General features: G+C 30.1%; 1 protein-coding gene across 1 annotated transcript in view; it reads right to left on the bottom strand.

Annotated features, from left to right (window-relative positions):
- The window catches only part of LOC144841879 (phosphorylase b kinase regulatory subunit alpha, liver isoform-like), a 104,817-nt gene that overhangs the window by 25,837 nt on the left and 58,528 nt on the right, over window positions 1-20,452 (bottom strand). The gene's annotated exons all lie outside the window — the stretch shown is intronic.

Here is a 20,452-nt window from a genome sequence, read left to right as displayed (position 1 = left end):
TGTCTTTAAAATGATTATAATTGTTTTAGATCAGACATACTGTGCTTAACCCATTTTAACCCACCTTTGGCGGTTGCCCCTGACAAAACCCTCTAGTGATAATCAATGCACAATTAAATTTGTTTTTCTAATGCCATAAAGTTCAAGAGAAAATTAATGGCTTACATCACGGACAAACTATTGCCCTTATCAGTTACTTAAGCTAATTACAGTTTTATTGCCTTAGCATGAACGATACAAACTAAGTACATAACAATCATAATATTTAGTTATAATTCCACATGAGTGCATATTTCCACTTGCTTGATGTATTGCAAGTATACTCATTTATAGTTCGTAAAAAATGTGAAACCTTTCAATTACATCTTTGAACATTGAATCAATGTTAAAATCATTTTGAAAATAGGAAAATTTTGAATTTTTAAAAAATAGGAAACATTACTCTAAAAAACACTCTTTGTTTAAACTATTAGAATCTTTGGTAAACCTAGCACACTTTTCTTTCTTTAGTAAAATCTTCTATAAATCTAATAAATTAGTTGGCAAATCATGAGATGCTTTTTCTTGCAAAATGACAAAATAGATGCTATAAACCAGGTTCTGAGGAGCTATAAACCGGGTTCTGCTTCTATAAACCAGGTACCTTTAACCAGGTTACTAACTATTACCATCATTCTGCTTCTTTAAAAATTAAACAATGCCCAATAATGTACTTGACAGCTTGCATGTTGTAAACCAGGTACCTCTCCATGCTCTAAACAGGTTATTAACCCAATTTTTAACATTTATACAGAAAGAAAAGAAGATAAATAATGACTAGAGCAACAAAAAATTAATGCTTGCTGGAGACCTTAAAGTTGTCTGTTAAATTCAAACATAAACAAAAGTATCTCGTACATCAAAACTACTCGCACACAATTCACTAAATCTATTGTCTTTTTTTGGTGGTTTGGCTCAGATGGAACTAGGAACCTTCAGAAGGGTGTAGAAGTAGGACAAAAACATTAAAAGAAACACAGGTGTAAAGTCACCAAATCAACAAACACTTAAGTCTTAGCACCAGTCTAAAAGTACCCCGCTTAAAGCAGATCAGTAGTTACTTAGGCAATGAAACGCAAGCTGCGTTTTAAAAAAGCGATCTTATTGACCTATACGTGTTGTTCCAAGTTAACTGAAAAAACTGCTGGTAAATTTGTCATTTTAATTAACAAGTGGAAATGTTTGTCACTGTTGTTTTTATTATGGAATGAATGAGTTAATATTATGCTTTCAATGGGTAGAAAAGAATTACATGGCATGACTTGTTAGTTTTCTTTTCTAAATCCTGAAAGAAATTTTTGGAAAGGTTTTGGTAATTTGTTTTTAACAATCAAATTTTCCCACTGTTTTTTTCTTCACAGAAGTCAGTTTAAGAACGGTGATTAATATTTGTATTGAATCATTTTAAATATCTGTTCTTCTTAGAGGTTTTTTTTTATTATCCTTTTTGCTTCAAACTGCATTATCTTGCTCAATATAAAATATTCTTGAAAAACTTGTTTTATGTTATAATATCTAAATATTTAGATTATTTGATGAACTTGATCACTTGATTTGTATTGTATTCTATTATCTACAAAATATTATTATTGTTTATAAATCAAGAAACAAATCACATTTCTGATGCTATTAAATTTATTTCAAGCACACCCACGCTCCAGACTCATTACGAGGCTCAGTACTGTGACAGCATTATTATTCAAACCCAGATTTGGCTACAATGGGTTTATCATAGCGACCACCACACTAGAATAGCACAATTGTGCAATAATGCAATGTATTTAATATATGAGTGTTTGGTGGACTGTTTTTCAAATTTTCTATGTTTCTCCATTTTTCTGACATTTTTCAATCAACACCAATTTGCAAACATATACACTTGGTTTGTTAATAGCTTCCTTAGTTCTTTTGTTTTCATAGTCCAGGGCAAAGTGAAGCGCCCAAGACCATGTACTTTACCATCAATTCATCAAACGAATGTTTGTTATTACTGTAACTAGAAAAACAAATGTCTGTATAGAAAAAGCAGCTCGCTGTTTTCATATCAAACTAAGTTTAATTCCAAGTCTGTTCCAATAGTAATTATCAGACTTGTTTCATAACAGTAATTAAGTCTACATTTTGTTGGCCCTTTCTTGCCGAAATATGTCGGCTCTCCTTTGAATAACTAGTATTATTGACGAATATTTTCCACTAGCAACAAATAATAATGGAGACAGCCTTTTCAATTCATATAATAGTCACTAGAAAAAAGCTGAGGATATTAAAAAGGCAAAAACATAAAGGTACATTAAATCTGGAAATAATTAATTAACTATTTTTTAAAAAAGAAGAAAGTTTCAAATTATACCATTAATGAAAAATACAAAACTTTGTGTTCTAAAAAGAATGCTCTGTGAATGTTATTTTAAACTAGAACTGTCTAAATGCCAAAACAAGAAAAGAAGGAAAAAATTATGGAAAAAAATTAGGGGAAAAAGAAATAGGTTAAGCTCAAACCTTGCAAAGTTAGATTCAAAATAAAGCAATTTCTCCTCGGTTAGGTAATTTAGGTAAGAAAATCAAATTTCAAGAGTTCAACACTTTCTACATTTGCTTACTATGAAATGTACTAGATTCATGCAAATAATTTAAATCATTTGTATTAGATTAACGCCACTTAACCTGAATTATTATGAAGCCAAATGAAAGCAGATGGTTTAATCAATAATACTAACTGTGGATTTGCGTATTCCCAGCAGGAATGCAAACTCAGGGATAAATACCTTTACTGATTGGACAGCAAATCTATAATCAAACTACTGGGCAAATACACACTTTTTATAAGAACACTCTGCTTGAAATCTTAGAAGGTAAACAAAATTTTAAGAAAAGACAATTAAGAAAAACAACAAATCATGCAAAATAAAATATATATTGGAAAAAAAGATTTATTGTATATGAATTGACAGAGTATATAAAGTAATTCAAGCTAAATATGGACATCAGACTTTGCATTAGAGAAAGCTGCAAAGAATAAGAACAAATAAGATTGAAAGCTTTTGTAAAAACAAGAGTCTGAGAAACAAAGCACTAGTAGGATAGGAATTAATTTGTATGTAATTCACAAGAAAAATTAGTGCTTTATTTGTACTTTATTCTGTAGTTCCTGTAGCAATTTCTTAAACGATACAATTACAGTTGTGTTAATGTTAACCACTTTGTAACAACCTCCTGGGAACGAGAGAGTGGAAAACAACGAAACAGGATATTTATACAGCATTTCTGGAAACCAATAATGCCCGAGAATGTATTCACATGTTTTCTCGTTGTAAGTGAGGGAGCCATGCCGATAAACCATGCTGGTGAAGTTCTAAAGGAAATTGCACAATGTTGCCACTTGGTCTTAATTTGTCCTTTTATAATTTGATGATATGGTGTCATTTTCCAGATATGAAACCTTTTAAACAGGTTAATATTGAGATGACATTCAAATGGCACCTGGTAATTCCACCCTAGGGATCACCTATGTAAAGTTAGGATACATTAAATATGCATAACTATATACTCAGTGATTTTATAATTAAAAATTGGAGATTTAGGAAAATAAAATGTACTAGAAATTTACTTTGCAAACTAGTAATGATGTTTTAAGTTCATAAAAAAGGTAAGAAAATCATAGACTATCATTATTTTCAAACAAGTAAAAAAAAATTTTTTTTTAATTGGTCTTTGAATATTTTTAACGCTGTCTGAAATCTCATACAGATATAATTAATTTGTTTAATTCATTTCTTAAACTAAAGGAAAATATTCTTATTTACATTTTAAAGGTAATCAAAATAACTGATTTTCCCGTAAAGTTTAATTGTACTGTAGAGTACAATGTATTTTGTAATATGGAAAATAATTGTTTCTATAAAAAAAAAGGTAAAGTACATACTGTAAAAACAAAACAAAAAACAAAAAACTCTTAGAAATATGATTCTTCTCAAAATCTGCTGAGATACATGTTACGTGAATAGTAAATGTTCCTGAAACTTCTATTTTGAATTATTTTACGGGCCAAATTGTTAAGATGTCCCCTTGGTTATGTCCACATGTGAGGGCAGAATGTGTTAGCATGGTCATTGATGGGAATTAGCTCAAGTTAAATCTTTTATTAGATAGTTAGAGATGCTAAAGGGGGGTCCATTACCGGAATCTATTGCATTCTTTAAAAATAGGTCGGCCAGTGAAAATTTGTGAATTTTATCTTTATAGAATCTTAATCAATTTGACATGGGAGTAATCGGATGTTTGATGAAAAATGATAAAATAAGTTTCTTTTCACAGTTGAATAGAATATCTTATATTGCATTATGAAAATAGTTTAAATAGTTTCTAAATTCAAATAAATTTAAGCTTCTGTTGAAATTGTTATAGTGTCTAAAATTATGTAATAATGAAAAATTGTTTCAGTAAACAAAAAAGACACTTTATGGTCTCTCCCTAAATACAATTATTTAAAATTTACACTTTTTAGTATACAATTGTTTTTAGTTTCAAATTTGATTCACAGAGTCAAAATTACAAAGGCAAGTAAAAATTAATAAAGGAACTAGAAGGTAAACATATTTATATAATAGTCAAATAAATTTAAAACAAACTACTTGTCGAATAAGTCCAACGTTGGAGAACAAGGAGGCATTATTTCTTATACAACTTTGTATACTAAAGATTTTAAACACAATAGCTATTCAACAAGGTTAATATTATATAATACGTAAAACTTTACTTATCATACAATTATATAGCTATATTTTTAGATCATTTTTAAGTGTATAATGTTACTAAAATGATTGTCATAAAGTAACTTCTTAAATTACAATTTTGTAATGAAAAGATTATTTTTAAAAATAACTAGTCAGTTTAAAGTGAATACAAATATTGGTAAATTATCCCAAAGCAAACAATACAACAACTAATACTCACTGATACTATAGCACATGTGAAGTATTTTGATTGGTTTTAAACGATTTTTCCAAATACCAATGGTTCGCATGCAAACAAGTAATAAATATAAACATTTTAATTGGATTTAAAGTTTATTTATCATAATAAAAAACAAAGAAAGATTCCAAATATAACTGCCGACAAAAAAAAAAGCAACAAGATGCTAAGTGTTCCCACCATGTGACTAGCCTGCTATGGTCCATACAAGTATTTCTGCTATGTTTCTCAATGCTTTTATTAGAAATTACTCAATAACCGGATTAATCAGTAGCCTAGGTAAGAAATCGATAGACAGATACTGGTGAGTCTACCGTTGAATTAGGAGACAGTGAGAGGCCCACCTGTTAGTGGCCGCCGACGATGTTCCACACAACTTCTTAGCAAGACTGTGCTTAGGTTACAAGGGTATGTGTACTTTTGGGTGGCTGTATACAAACTATCTAATACTCCTTTTATATTATATAGTAATACTGTATAGAATTGGCAATGCTTGTCAACAGAGGTTGTATAAACAATTCCCGAGTTCCAACATAGAAACAGTTGCTGTTTTTAATAAGCTGTTGGAAGACTCTAAATATTTAAGTATTGAAAGTGTACACTTACAAAGTTTAAACAGTGTTTTCAGAATGTACATCAATACGTCCTACTTTTTACCCTGAAGCATTCACTTGAAAATTAGACAAATTAAACAAGTCAAAAAATAGTTTTTTAGCTCTATTGTTTGGCTAAACTTACGTTATGTATACTGTTATCTTCTACTTTCTCTGACAGATAAAATATTTAGTTTCAGTTCTTCAGTAGGAAAGAAGAGTAATAATTATAAAGGGCTGTTTACTGAATGTCTCAAAGTGCTAAAAGCCCAACAATTCTTGAAAAGTATTATTTTATTTAAAAAATATTAATTATTTTTTAAAAAATTTAAAAAATTGGTATAAAGAGGGTCAAGACCAAAAAAAGAAGCAAAAAATACTGTAAGCAAAAAAAGAAAGAATAGAATCAAAAGAGAGAGAAGAAATTAAGAAAAGGACCGAAAAGATAGAGATCACGTGCCTGTGTAACTAAACTATTACGATAAAGATAAGCTACCAATTTTGATATTTGAACCCTATACTTTACTACCTTAGAAGCTCACGGCAATGGAATCATTAATGCTCAAATTGGTTTAAATATCCCAATGGTTCAATTTCAATACTCAAATAAAAAATACCAGTAGCACATTTAAGAAATGAATTATATTTACTGGTTTCCTATGATTTTGACTGGTTAAAATTTACTTTTAATAATATTTCTAACTTCTTAAACTCTTCAAGAGTTTATATAGAATAAACTAAATCAAAACTGATACAATGAGCGGCAAATAGAATTTGAATTTCAAAGAAGTTCGCCAGGAGGGAATATTAAATTGCAATTCCAATAATAAGTATTTAATAAAATGATGAACTTATTGATTGTAGTGACACCTGTGTTATTAGAATAAATGAATATATAATTGCTCTATTATATCATAATGCTATTGCACTGATGAACCTTGAGATAGCGTAAGTCTACATCACAGTGTGGACGCATTGATTGCACACTTAGCAATGAGAATTGGTATCCCTATAAAGTTTCAAGATATTGTGTAAGATAAAGGAATTTTGTATTCTATACAGTAGAACAGTAGGACTTTGGGACACCTCTATTCACGGGATATCCTTATTAAGGGCCAATATATGTTTTAAACTTTAATTAGTTGACACACCTCTATTAAGGGGACACTTTGTTGAGTTCTAAAAGTTTAACTTTGGTTAAATTTAACATTTTTAAGTCAAGTTTTAAGTCTAGTGTGAACAAGGCTTTAGTACTTTGAAAAATGTAATTCCATTTTCAACTGTTGATAGATTTTATATATATATTATAAATGAAAATACTGTTTGTCTGTCTGTCATTAAATGTACATTAAATTAATCATGGGATGGTTAAGTGTTAATAAATTAATGAGATAAGACTAATTAATTTGGAAATAATGACAAATTAAGATCTTACGTCAACTTCTTTGTGACGACGGCAATTAACCGATGAACTATTATATAACAGAGTTGGCAATTATCATAATGTCAATTAAATTTAACATTTAATGGTTTAACTGTGCTCCACAATAGTATAAAAACAGCAGGATACATTTAATATTGACATTTCATATACATATGAGCTATTCTGATCGTATGTGCCGATTCCATTTACATTCTACCACATTTTGATGGACAATACAATTGAAAATAGCAGTAGGGTTCCAGCAACCTATGCGGAATTGGTCGCAGGTCAGTCGCTGAGCTGAGAGAAAGGTCGGGTTACATACCGGGACATTCCCACAACCATCAACTATGATCAATGACAAATTTTTTCAATTTTTAATCATTTAATGAAAGGAATTTACTTTTAGTGAATAAATAAGTCTCATTTTAGGCTTAGCAATTTGGGTCATCCACTCCAAGATGAATTTAAAGTCTACAGTACTCAACAAGGCGATATTACTGTTTTAAAAAATGTATTGCAAATGCCCCAGACAACATTAATATTATGCAAGAAAAAAATTCCATTTTCATTGCAATCTGTACCCATGTTAACGACAACTTTAATCTCTATTATTTGTACGTTTAATTTAAAGCAACAAAATTCTCTTGATCCTCCAAGTCTCCTAAAAACTACGGGAATTTCCAGATATTTAAAGTAATCTCTCAGATCCCTAAAGATGCAGTTTCTACTGATCTGAATAAATTTACCATAATCTCTTTAGTCCTAATAGGCCCTTTCAGTTTTTTAACTAAAATGAAACATGCATTGGTGACGCATCACAATGTACAATGTACAATAAAATTCTCTAGATCCTCAAAGTCTCCTAAAAACTTTGGGAATTTCCAGATATTTAAAGTAATCTCTTGGATTCCTGAAGATGCAGTTTCTACTGATCTGAATAAATTTACCATAATCTCTTTAGTCCAAATAGGCCCTTTTATTTTTAACTAAAATGAAACATGCATTGGTGACGCATCACAATGTACAATAAAATTCTCTTGATCCTCAAAGTCTCCTAAAAACTTTGGGAATTTCCAGATATTTAAAATAATCTCTTGGATTCCTGAAGATGCAGTTTCTACTGATCTGAATAAATTTACCATAATCTCTTTAGTCCTAATAGGCCCTTTTAGTTTTAACTAAAGTGAAACATGCATTGGTGACGCATGCTCCACAATGCACATATGCCACAATTTGGAAGTTTCTAGAATACCAATTGTTTACTATAGGTACCGATGACTGAGATTATTTAAATTAGCGCTCTATATTTGGAAGTATTTTGTAAATATCATAGCACCCTCTATGTGTTAGCCATGATTTATAAAGTCATCCGATATTAAATTTTTTCAGTTGGGACCTGAAATTACCAATCATGCATTGCAATCTACCAATTGTCTCTGATTAATAAAGAAAGGTTTGCCATGATACATCGCTCTATGGCTAATTTAGTACAACTGCCCCAGACAACATAATGTGAAGACCTATCACCCAACAACATTACATCAATGTTTCGTGCTATACATTTGTTATAAATGTTGCTGCATGTTTATCTACGATTTACTAAGATTGCACAATACTTTTCCTATAAAGACACTACTCAACCCAAAACCATATATCATCTGTGGCGCATTACTTCAAGTTTGTTTAAAGTATTAAAATTGGATTCTCACCAACATACGCTTTAAAAAACTGTATAACCAGATGTGTTAAAGATTTCAAATGAAAGGTATAATTGTCTTTTGTTCTGAATCAATGGTATGTGATTTCTTTCAGAACAACATTACATTTTTTCCCCCAGAAATATGCAACAGACTGCATGTATTATTCTCATTGTGTTACCAAACAGATGGGTAGTACATTAGGTTAAATACTAATATTTTTTTTCAAACTTTATCACAAATAAACAGAGCAAAACTGGCACAAAATAAACTTTTATACATCATAAACAAGATCTCGGAAAAAAAAAATGTTTATACATGTATTAATTTAAACCACTCAGTGATACAGTATACCGAAAATTATTTTTAGAAGGTGAATGTAAGGAACTTAATCTGTCAGAATAAAAATACGAAAAGATTCGAACCCGAATTCTCAGAACTGCTTGATATGTTTGAACAGAAATAATTGATAATCGATCAACAGCCTGCATAAAGAAGAAGCATAATTTTGTACGGCATTTTTTACATTACATTACACCATATTATGAATGTGTAGCATTGTGCTACGCTACGCTGGCAAAACCTTCCCCATACTTTGAAAGAATTCTTTGAGTAAAAAACATGTAAATACTGACTTCTAAAAAGACACAGTCATCCCAATGATAAAGACAGGACACATGGGATTATGGATGGTACGAGAAACGAAAGTTTCCCACCCTTTATAAAAAGCACTGAGACATGGGAATGGAGGCTCCTTGACCCTTCTAACAGCAGATATCAAATGTAAAGCTAGCCTTATGACAAAATTTACATAATTTGTAATGTTCTGATTCTTGAAAATGATAAAATAGAACGAAATGACAAATACATTTATGTTGTTTTATTTTTAGACATTAATTTTTGTAACTTTTTGTTGCAATATTTCTGTATTCAAAATATACAGTAAGTTCCTTCGTACACTATGAATTATTGTGATAACTTTATAAAAAATGATATTAACATTATAAAATATTGTGATAATTTCATCAATTATCATTAAATCATTATCAATTCATGATAAATCTATCAATTGTCATAATAACTTAATTTAATAACAATTTTATGATTAATTATCTTAAAAAATTAATTATGGTAAAAATCTTGATCAATTATTGTAAATAAATTTATCAATTATTGCAATAACTTAAATTTTGCAAAAATTGTAATATTAATGCACGAAAAATAACAAATTTGCAAGTTGTGAAACTTCATCTTAGTAAAGTACAAGAAAAACTTTCACCAAGACCAGACCAATAAACATTTCGTACTAAGCTCAACAAACTATATCGTCTCAGTTGGAGCCGACGAAGTCCGTCGTCACCACCAACAAGGCAAATTACTTCCAATCATCTTATTTGTTATTGACGTCACGACAACAATCAAAGGCACTTGGTAATTTGCACATGGTTTGCAGTGGTTCTAAGCAGCATGTATGTCATTTGTGTTATGTATACGGTGTTACAGTATCATGTTCTCCTCAATGGCATGTTAAACATAGTCACTATGTGATTATTAAAACATGAAATGCTGTAAGTAGGTCACAGCTGGGACGATGTAATCAAATAAAACATATAGATTAAAGCATACATTAATAAAGTCACTAAAAAGATGTTAAACATTCTGAACAGTTATCAAAATATAAGTAATTAAAAATTAGGTCATACACAGCAGGGTCAATCAAATACTGTTAGATTAACAATAACAAAAATTAGGCCAATATTATAAGAAGTTACTATAATTAAAAATATTCAATGAACTTTGGTCAAAAGTGGGAGATTTATAGTTACATAAACATTAAATTTAAAATATTCCAACACAGTAGAAATATTTCTTTAAAATAAGATCTAAAGGAAAATAATGCTATGAGAAGAAAAAAACTAACTAATGCAAAAAAACCTAAAATTAAAATGTAAAAGAAAACAGCAGGAAAGAATGCCAAGTATGTCAGGTGTTGACAATGTGTGATGATATGATAAAATAAAACACAGTATAAAATGTTATAAACAGGATAATAAAATGCTCATGTACGAAAAGATTATATTAGGATTATAAATGTTCAAAATGAGATATATTAACTGTCTCTATTTGGTTATTAAAATATTAATATTTATTGCAATCGAGGATGTAGCTAGGAAAATTCAATTTAAAAGAAAAAAATATTTAAAAAATAATAATATTGTATGATTGTATATCATTATGATAAATATTACTTTTCTTTAAATTATTTATTATATATTTTTTTTAAATGAACAATTTTTTTCCTTTTTCTATTTTGCATGTGTACTGTTAGTATTAATTTAAAACACATAAACCTAACTTTTAATTAATTTTCTGACCACAGACGGTTTACTTTCTATTTCCATTTAAAACTATGATTCAAAAGCGTTAACTAGAAAGCCCAACAGGTTTATGAGTTCAAATGCAGTTTAAGCCCTGAAGGCTATTTAGCGGCACGCTACCACAAACTTTGGCTTAAACCGTCGTCGGAGTACTCACTTTAAGTTGTTTAGTAAGACCAGATGCTTACTTTTCTTTAGACTCTAGTTTGAATTAAGTACCGTTTGAGCTTGGTGGCGTATTCTCAGCATCAAAGGGCGTAAGGTTGCTGTTAGAATGTTGCTGTAACTCAGTATGTATGCTACTGATACTATTCTACTTATAAATACAGTGTCATACCCACTGAGTTCATCTCACTTTCTTCTTACAAAATAATTAATTACTTAAGTTTTTTCAATGAGAGTGGTTTGTGACCATTTGTCTACTCAAAGGTTGACATTCTGATCTGGTAACTTTACACTTACCAACGTCACATCAATGTGCAATTTTAAACTTTCATTTTCAAAATAATTATAATAATTATAAATAAAAAAACAAAGTGTATTATAATTTAATACAACTGTACCATATACCATGCAGGGAAAAATTTCATTTTAAAATTTTGTTTAGCAATATTGCTATTCAAAATGATTTTTGAGTCGAGAAACATAGTTTTGTAGTGTATTTTTTGCTACACAATTTTAGAAATGTGTAGCAATAAGGTTGTTTTGTATAGCTTTTTGCTATGCTACACTGGCGAAATTATTCCCTGCCATGTATAATTTCATTTCATAATTTTCACAAATTTTTATTTTATACAGTATCGGTCATATACCGTACAGCAATATTTTTCAATTATTAATCGATATTGGCCAGAGGTCTCTATATAAGGTGAAACGGGTCACATGACTAGGAAAGAAAGGAAAAGTTCCTTTCCCTTCAAAACCATCTTCCTTAAAAGGGAATTCTCTTCAACTTCAAAACTTGCTCAGATCAAATAAATTATTACACAGATGATACTGTGATTATTAAATATAATTGAAAGCATAGAAACTATGCTTAATATTTATTTTGGGGATAACGATGCATTTTTTGTCAATCAAGAATATACAACTAGTGATAAGGATGATAAATAACTTTCTTAAAAACTAAATATTACAATATCATTTACCTTTTTTAAAGTATTAAACTAAACCAGACAAGGTCTATGCCAATCTGGATTGTCCTGGTGGTCCAGGCACCCTATTTGTTTCTATGACGTTTTCGGTATATATAAAGTTTGAATTGAAGTAAAGTAATTGTAACTACAAATTGGTAGTGAATAAAAGGTGACAGCCAGAGGTGCTGATCGACATGGACGATACATGTCTCTATAAATAATTTGAATCGTAGCAATTTAAAAGATCTTAATCGTTGATACAACAAAAAAATCCAACCGAGTATAACGACCCTGGTGACCGAGGTGAACAAAACCTTTGGCACCCTCTGATCTTATACCAACACCATACTAATAACGACAATCTTACATTACTTAAGACTCACTGGGGTCTGGGGTCACAAAGGTGTCAAATGTCACGGTCCCCCTTTGATCTCTTGCTTGGATCTCTAAACATTATCCCTGCGGACAGGTGGAACATATTAAACTCCATGTTGAAATCAAACCTTCCCACCGCGAGACATGCGACTAGCTGGCCTTTAAGTCAACGTGGCCAATAAATATGTTTTCAGATAAACTTTTTAATTTGATTAACCAGCAGGTATTACATACTGTACAATCTGTTGTTTATTAATATTAACACACAACATACCTACTTAGGGTAACATATTACTAACTGTACTGCAATGAACAACATTACATTCAAACTCAATTCAATGTTAACATTAATATTTATCTGCCAATTACATTGTTGACAACTTTTTAGACTGTTGTTTGTGGTCCTTTAATTGCAGTTTGAAATCTAGAATCAGTTTTAGGATTTTGTACAGAAAGGTACGGTAGTATCATAGAGTATAGGATTAGGAGTAAATTTTAATTGGAAAGAAATTTCAACAGAAAAAGTGGAAATTTGTATAAACAAGGCCAACAGCCATTAAGTCGCGTGCTACAATGCATAGTGATACCGGACCGACAGACAGAACGACAGACCAACCGACCGACCGACCGACATAGTGAACTATATATGTTTCTAAATTCTATGTAGTCTATGTACTGTAGAATTCTTTTATAACTGGATTTAACAAATTAGAAATAAACTTTCTACAAAACCTAAGAAGAAAAAAGTGCAAATTCTTTTAAGGAAACACAAAGTTGTTGGTTAAGAACTTGAGCTATCACAACTTAACACTGCCACCAATTAAACCATGTGTCTATAATATAGAACTTACAACGTAACATAACTACTAAAGTAATCAACAAATAAAAGTCTCCTTTAATATAGAGAATACATTTTTTAATGAATAACCGATCAATAATTCCAATTTTTACGGAAGTTTGTAAACCGATCTTTCCACCACAGTAATTTTAAACCACACCGGTAGCATTATTAACACAAGTATATAACTGCAGCTTCACACATTAAGGGAGTGGTCTTCTGAACGTTTCAATCATACAACGTCTTTATCTGATATCTGCGATAAAAACAACATGTGTGGGAATGCTATGGATGTCACGCAAACTATTGATAAAGACTCACTTTAACAAGCTAATATTTTTTATTAAAATCATCCCTTTTTTCGACATCTGATTAAAAAATGTAGATGACTGATTCTCAATTTTCCCCGACATATCATAATCGGTTTTTGATTATTTCTATAAAGTTATCTTTGTAAATTTGATCTGTAACCTTCTTTAATAAAAATATACATGTGAATTTCACATCAATGTGACAACTATAACTTTAAGTTATGACCTTCATATTTATCTTATTTCCAGAAGTTGCATAATTTTTGTTGAAAATTTGATTTTGAAAATCATGATATAATATTCGCCAGACTCAATCACAAATATAACCTTGATTTTTTGCAAATCATTAAATTATTTTTTTATTACTTTGATTTATGACACATATAATAAAGCTCTGTCTACACTATCAAACTAGTTTGACAAAAAAAGTGTGATGTGCCCAAATATGGTAGTGATATTTCCTAATATAGTAGTGATATGACATCATCATGTCCATATATGGGCACAACACAACTTTTTATCACATAATTATTAATAATTATATCAAAATATTTATAAAGCTCTGTCTACAATATCAAACTAATTTGACAAAAAAAAGTGTGATGTGCCCAAATATGGTAGTGATATGCCCAATATAGTAGTGATATGACATCATCATGTCCATATATGGGCACATGGCATCTTTTTATCACATAATTATTAATAATTATATCAAAATATTGTTTTTCTTGCTTGATGGGTTGCTAATTTTGCCAATTAGATTAGAAGGGCTGCTAGTGAATAAAAAAGTCAATTTTTAGTTTGTAAAACAAGTTTAACTGTTAATTCCACATCCCAAAACTTCAAACTATAATATCAAGGGATGTAAGGTACATTATATTAACCATTATTTAATAAATTAAAGATCACAATATGAAAATAACAATAATAATGATTTAGACCTCTACCCCAACCATGGTAGGAATATCTTCGTTTCCAGTCTTCACATGTTAACTTTTCAATTAATTTTATTCCCATTAAAAAAAAGTTTGTAAAACTTTAAATATGGGTTAATTCCAATATTTACTTAACCTTATTAATGGGAAGCATTCAATTCAAACATCATAATGTGTGTGGGAGTTTTTATGTATTTTCCAACTTAAACTTACTTAAATACAATGATTTTAATTAAATTTTAATTCTTTAAAATATCAGAGAAATAATTGTGGTTCAAGTCATTTTTTTATTTACCTTTTTTGTAATCTAAAATCTAAATAAATATATGTTATAAAAATGTAAAAGAATTGTTGATACCTTACTAACATAAGGAGGATTAAAATAGAGGTTTTCTATTCTTCTTAAAATACAAAACAATTTCTACTTTTATAATTTGATTTGTAAGGATTTCAAAGATGATTAATAAAAACATTTTTTTAATTTACTGTATGGCGTCACTTAACAATAACGTCATATCTAAAAAGCCTTGCACCTTAAATTGAAATGCAGTTAATAACGGAATGCGGTTATGTGGGTTTAAGTTTTGCTTTTAGGTTCCATGGATCAGTTTCCTAAACGCTTAAACAAAATACAATCTTATTATATTGATTGATCGATAGATTTTTAGTCTTTTATTTCAGTTATCTGCAAAGTTAACTTTTTCCTATAGATAACTATCATAAGTTTGTATATTACAAACACGATGAAATTATGTTCTACTAATATCATCAAGATATTAGAGCTAGAATTTTTTTGTATCCATCCACAAACATTTGCTACTTTAAAAAAAGACTAAATTTTCAACAAGCAATTAAGAAAACCTAGTAACAAATGTGCTTGTTTGCTGGTGTGAATTTCAAACCCTGGATATAGACAAAACATACACTTGTCAACTGTTTTGTAAGTAAATCAGCGACAACTTACTTTTCACGATTTTATAATTCTTTTTTAAAATTGTTGTGTCACTTGGGAAGAAATTGACACTAATACTCTCTCCACAGTTTACAATAAAAACTAACATTCCGATACTTTTCAAGTGGATCTATCATTTCAGATTAGAAGCCAATGAAAACACCTAGTCTATAGCTCTATACATTGCTAACAATGCTTCTTAGGGGAGTCTAGTCACTAAGTCTAATATAATTGTAAAAGTAGTTTACAATTTACTTTTCAGCTTACTTCACAAATGATATAACAAGCGATACATTGGCACACCCACAGGGCAAATTGTTGTAGGCAACTGAAATCCTGATACACAACAAATAGTTATTGAATGAAAGTGATATACAATGTGTGTACTGTAATTCTAAAAAGTGGTCTTCACTAGGCTGAATGGACTCTCTAAAACAAAAGTTTTCTTAATTTTAAAAGGTCCAAAAGGTTTCTAATGCTTTTATAATAGGCCTACTATGTATCATGCTTTTTGAAAAGTAACAGACTTTTTACAAGCCTAAATGGTTTGAGAGAGTTGATTCATAAGATATGCAACTACTGCTTAATGGAGTGAGGGTAATAACTGATTAATTGGTGGATCAAGTCAAAATGCCTTGGATGGAATATGATGGTGGAATCATTGGTTAAATGAATATCTTTTAAAGATAAAAGGAAAGCAAGATTGTACTCCTGGATACAAATATGAACAACCTTTATGAGGAGGTCAAAGAAGAACATTAAAACCACTCTACCTATAAATATAGGCCCAAGTTTATGCTGTATAATGATCTGATATAAATACCATCTTCAAAAGATTTACTAATAACGAGCATATAAAGTGTAGGAATGGAGAATAAATTGTATGGATAACCAAAGCAATCTGTCACTTTACAAGTATTCATTAAAAAAAAAAAAAATTATAAAAAAAGTTCTAGAAAATTGCTGATTGTAAAACTTTCTGTTACCCTTTACCCCTTACTATGACTTACATGATTCCAAGAGGATAAAAATAGTTGTAAGTTTGTTTAGTATTTATACTTGAGTGCATGTAATTGCTACTTAACATGTACATACTGTAGATCTCTCAAAGGGTTATCTAGGGTTTAGAAAATCTAGCAAATTGGGTGGAAACTGCCATTGGCGATTGAACGCTTGGTGCCAGCTTCGGCTATTGCCTTAAATACTATAAAAGTACCTTAAGATCATATCACACAACTTTTTTTTGTGATTGAAAGTTTACAGTGGATTAATTAAAGCGGAACGAAAAGTTACAAATAATTCAAGTCAACCTGACTGTATAAAACTAGGTCATATTATAATTAGTTACAATTAAGTACACTTAGCGTACGAGAAACTATATAATGGTTAATATACCATGATGGAAACATGGAATTTTTAAGTTTATCTATTTGGTAATGTTACATTTAGATATATAATGGTTAATTTTGGTTATTTTGGTTATTATAGGTGAAATATTCTAAAATCATCTTTACTTTACAAATTGTTCATAGCGAAAAACATTTGGTTCTACTGTATGTATGTTACACAGTTTTCATTTTGTGCAAAATGAATGTTGAACATTTGTTGTCGGCTCGCTATCAACAGACGCTATAACTTAAATTACATATTTTAACACAATGTCTTGAACATAGCCTTCTTATTTTACCTGTTTTACGATTTCCTCAGAATGATAATGATCTAAAAACTGGCTATGAATGCGACAAATATACAGTAAAAAAAAAAAAATAACGCATTTATGTACAGTAGTTGATCTCCGCTCAATATTCGAAACAAAATGTGAGAAGGGTAAGAATAAAGGTGAAGGGGCAAACACATAGCTATTTTCCAGTCTGATAGCCTAGATATTTGATTAATAAATTTAGGCTTTGCATTCTCACCCCATGTTGTTATAGAGATTAAACGTTTTTGTATGTGCAATATGGCTGTCGGCACAAACTCTGTGTCTTACATAGAATTTTTGGAAGAGTAATGATTTGAGTCTGAATGTCATCTATAACTAGTAATATGTAGTAGTAGTATAGAAATGATAGCATTGTTAGGGCGTATGGAACTTAATGTACTGAATTGCCATTTAATAAATCCCTTAACTTCAGTAGATTTAACAATAGACAAAACATCAAATATATTAAAATACAATCAGAAACACATCATACTTTACTTTATGTTTACATAAACACTCTAAAGGATCATCTGAAGACAAATTTATAAGAATTGATAGCTTTTTATCTAATGTATTCTTGGTATAGCAAATCCTAAAGGATTTAACATACTATTGATACTAATAACTTTTAATCTATGTAATCTTAGAATTGTAATCCTAAATTTAAAAGGATTTATTTAGTTAAGTAATCTTTTTCTAATTCCTATATCTTTTGGATAAACATAGTCTGTATAGTAATTTTTAATAGCTTTTTATCTGTATTCTTAGATTATTAATCCTAAATTTAAAAAGCTTTATATCTGATTTAGAGTTATCTCTTTCTATTTTTATATCTTCAGAATAGATTAAATTAGCTATTTATCTGTATGATCTTGGTATACCAAATAATCATAAAATTGTAGGAGTTTATATCTCTAAGGCCTCTTCAAGTTGCATTATCTATTTGTAAAAAATGTATTTATAAAAAGATGAAACATCCCTTCATTAAGATAACATTATCATGTTTTCTTTGTATGCGATGTTGGGACGTGGGCACGTGCCCATGTGGGGGCGTGGTTGAATGCTTATCCAGGTAAACTTGGCACGAAATAGACATTATTATTTATTTATATTATAGTAATTCTATTATAATTGTTCAATTGAATACCACACTGCAAAATTGATGTACTGTACTATACCAGTTGTATTACTATTGAACAAAAAACTTATTCTTAAAAGAACTTTGGAACTCTTTTGAAATTGATCAAATTAGGCAGATAGAATTACCACACATTTCATTGATACTCGATAAAAATTGCAGTCAGTCGTCTCCGAACACCAATCAAACACAAAATAGATTAGTAATTGTTATTTATTATAAAGATCTCGGCTTTGTTAGAAATAATTTTGACACTTCAAACCTTCCTTCTCAATTTGCATTGAATCGCAATTTTCAAAGTTAAAAATTTGAATCAATTATTGAGACATGTAGTAATTTGGCAATTGGCCTCAATTTACAAGTGATTAGATGTTGAAATGATAACCCAAATTATACTTTAAACATGTCACATCTTGTAACAATTGCGACTATCACAAACAATTATGAGGGAATGCAATTGAGAAAAGCATGCCTGGAGGACACGACTAGCATTCACCTAGGGTCAAACGTGTTTACCCAACTGGGCCTTTTGCAAACTGACATCCAGCTCAGGTAGGCTCAGCTGAATAACACCTTTCTAGTATAAACGAAAACTTAAGAGGGATGCCTCAAGGGATTGTAAGCTATACTTGGGTGTATAGTTAAGTCCAGGTGCCAAGTCTAGCCATCCTACCTGTCAGGGTAAACCAACTGTATCTTGGTAGATCCAGCCAACATTGCTACTGGCCATGCTGTAATAAGGTACCTCTTAACAAGGGGTCTAACTAGCGTTCTACACAAAATACACATGTTATTTTGATTTCGAATTATAATTGTTATTATTTTACTTAAGTGGTTGAATTAATTTGAGAATTTAAGTTAATGATTGCAGCTAGTAATAACAATCCAAATCTGTAAATTAATGACAAATTACTGGGGGAGGAAGGTCAACAAAAGCTAAAAATAACGATTCTTCTTTAAATTCGTAAATAAATCGTTTCAAAGAATGTGCCAACGACATAGCAGTATAAAAATAACACTGAGCAGTTGGGTGCTGCAATAATAAGTGGTAAATATTAAGGAACAAATTTAAAATAATACAAATTCATATAAGGCATATAATATTCATAAATTTAAACTTGTGTAGTACTTGTAAAGTTTTAAATAGGTGAAGCTACAGATGGTGACAATCGTTCTCCAATACTCTGTTAATATTTTTAAATTTAAGGCTTTATAGAGTGGAGTAGAAAGAGTCTTGAGTCCAACACTAGGCCAGTATTGAACCCTGACCTTAGGCAAGGATTGAACCTTGACTCTAGGCAAGGATTGAACCCTGACATTCGGCCAGGATTGAACGCTGACACTAAGATCACGATTGAACGCTGACGCTAAGCTCATTCACGATTGAACTCTTACACTAAGCTCACGATTGAACACTACAGTTCCACTGTTAGTATGATACCTAAGTATATCCTTGTTATCTCATTGGTTGACTTCATATATAAGGGAGTCGGTCATTTCGTTACATTATTGCATGGTAATCTTCTATTGGTTCTATAATTCAATGGTCAGAGGTTTTTGTACCATGGGATAGGTCAATGAATAATGCAATCGAAAATTAATGTACATTATATGCAGTATTTATGGCTGCTTGAGGACAGTACAGTAGGTGTATTATAAAACAAATAATGAATGTTTTGTGCTATATTCATTTCATTGAGAGACAGCAGTTAAAATAATTAGAGTTTTCCAAACGCATGAAAATATTTTCTCTATTCAACTCATAATCATACATCTGTGTACACTACACAACATTTACCAATATGAACATTTTTTTTTTTCAACTTGCCCCAGGTAAAAACTAAAACTAATCACTCTTAAAAACCCCAATGAGAAAACAAATCATTCAATTTACAAGTTTTACATCTGATGGGAGTAACTTGTCTGGCTAACACCAAGATCATTGCCTCAGGATAAAAACA

This window comes from Antedon bifida, chromosome 5 (assembly GCF_963402885.1).
Source record: "Antedon bifida chromosome 5, ecAntBifi1.1, whole genome shotgun sequence".
Lineage (NCBI taxonomy): Eukaryota > Metazoa > Echinodermata > Crinoidea > Comatulida > Antedonidae > Antedon > Antedon bifida.
The sequence above is the reverse complement of the archived record's forward strand: the minus strand, read 5'-3'. Positions and strand labels throughout refer to the sequence as shown.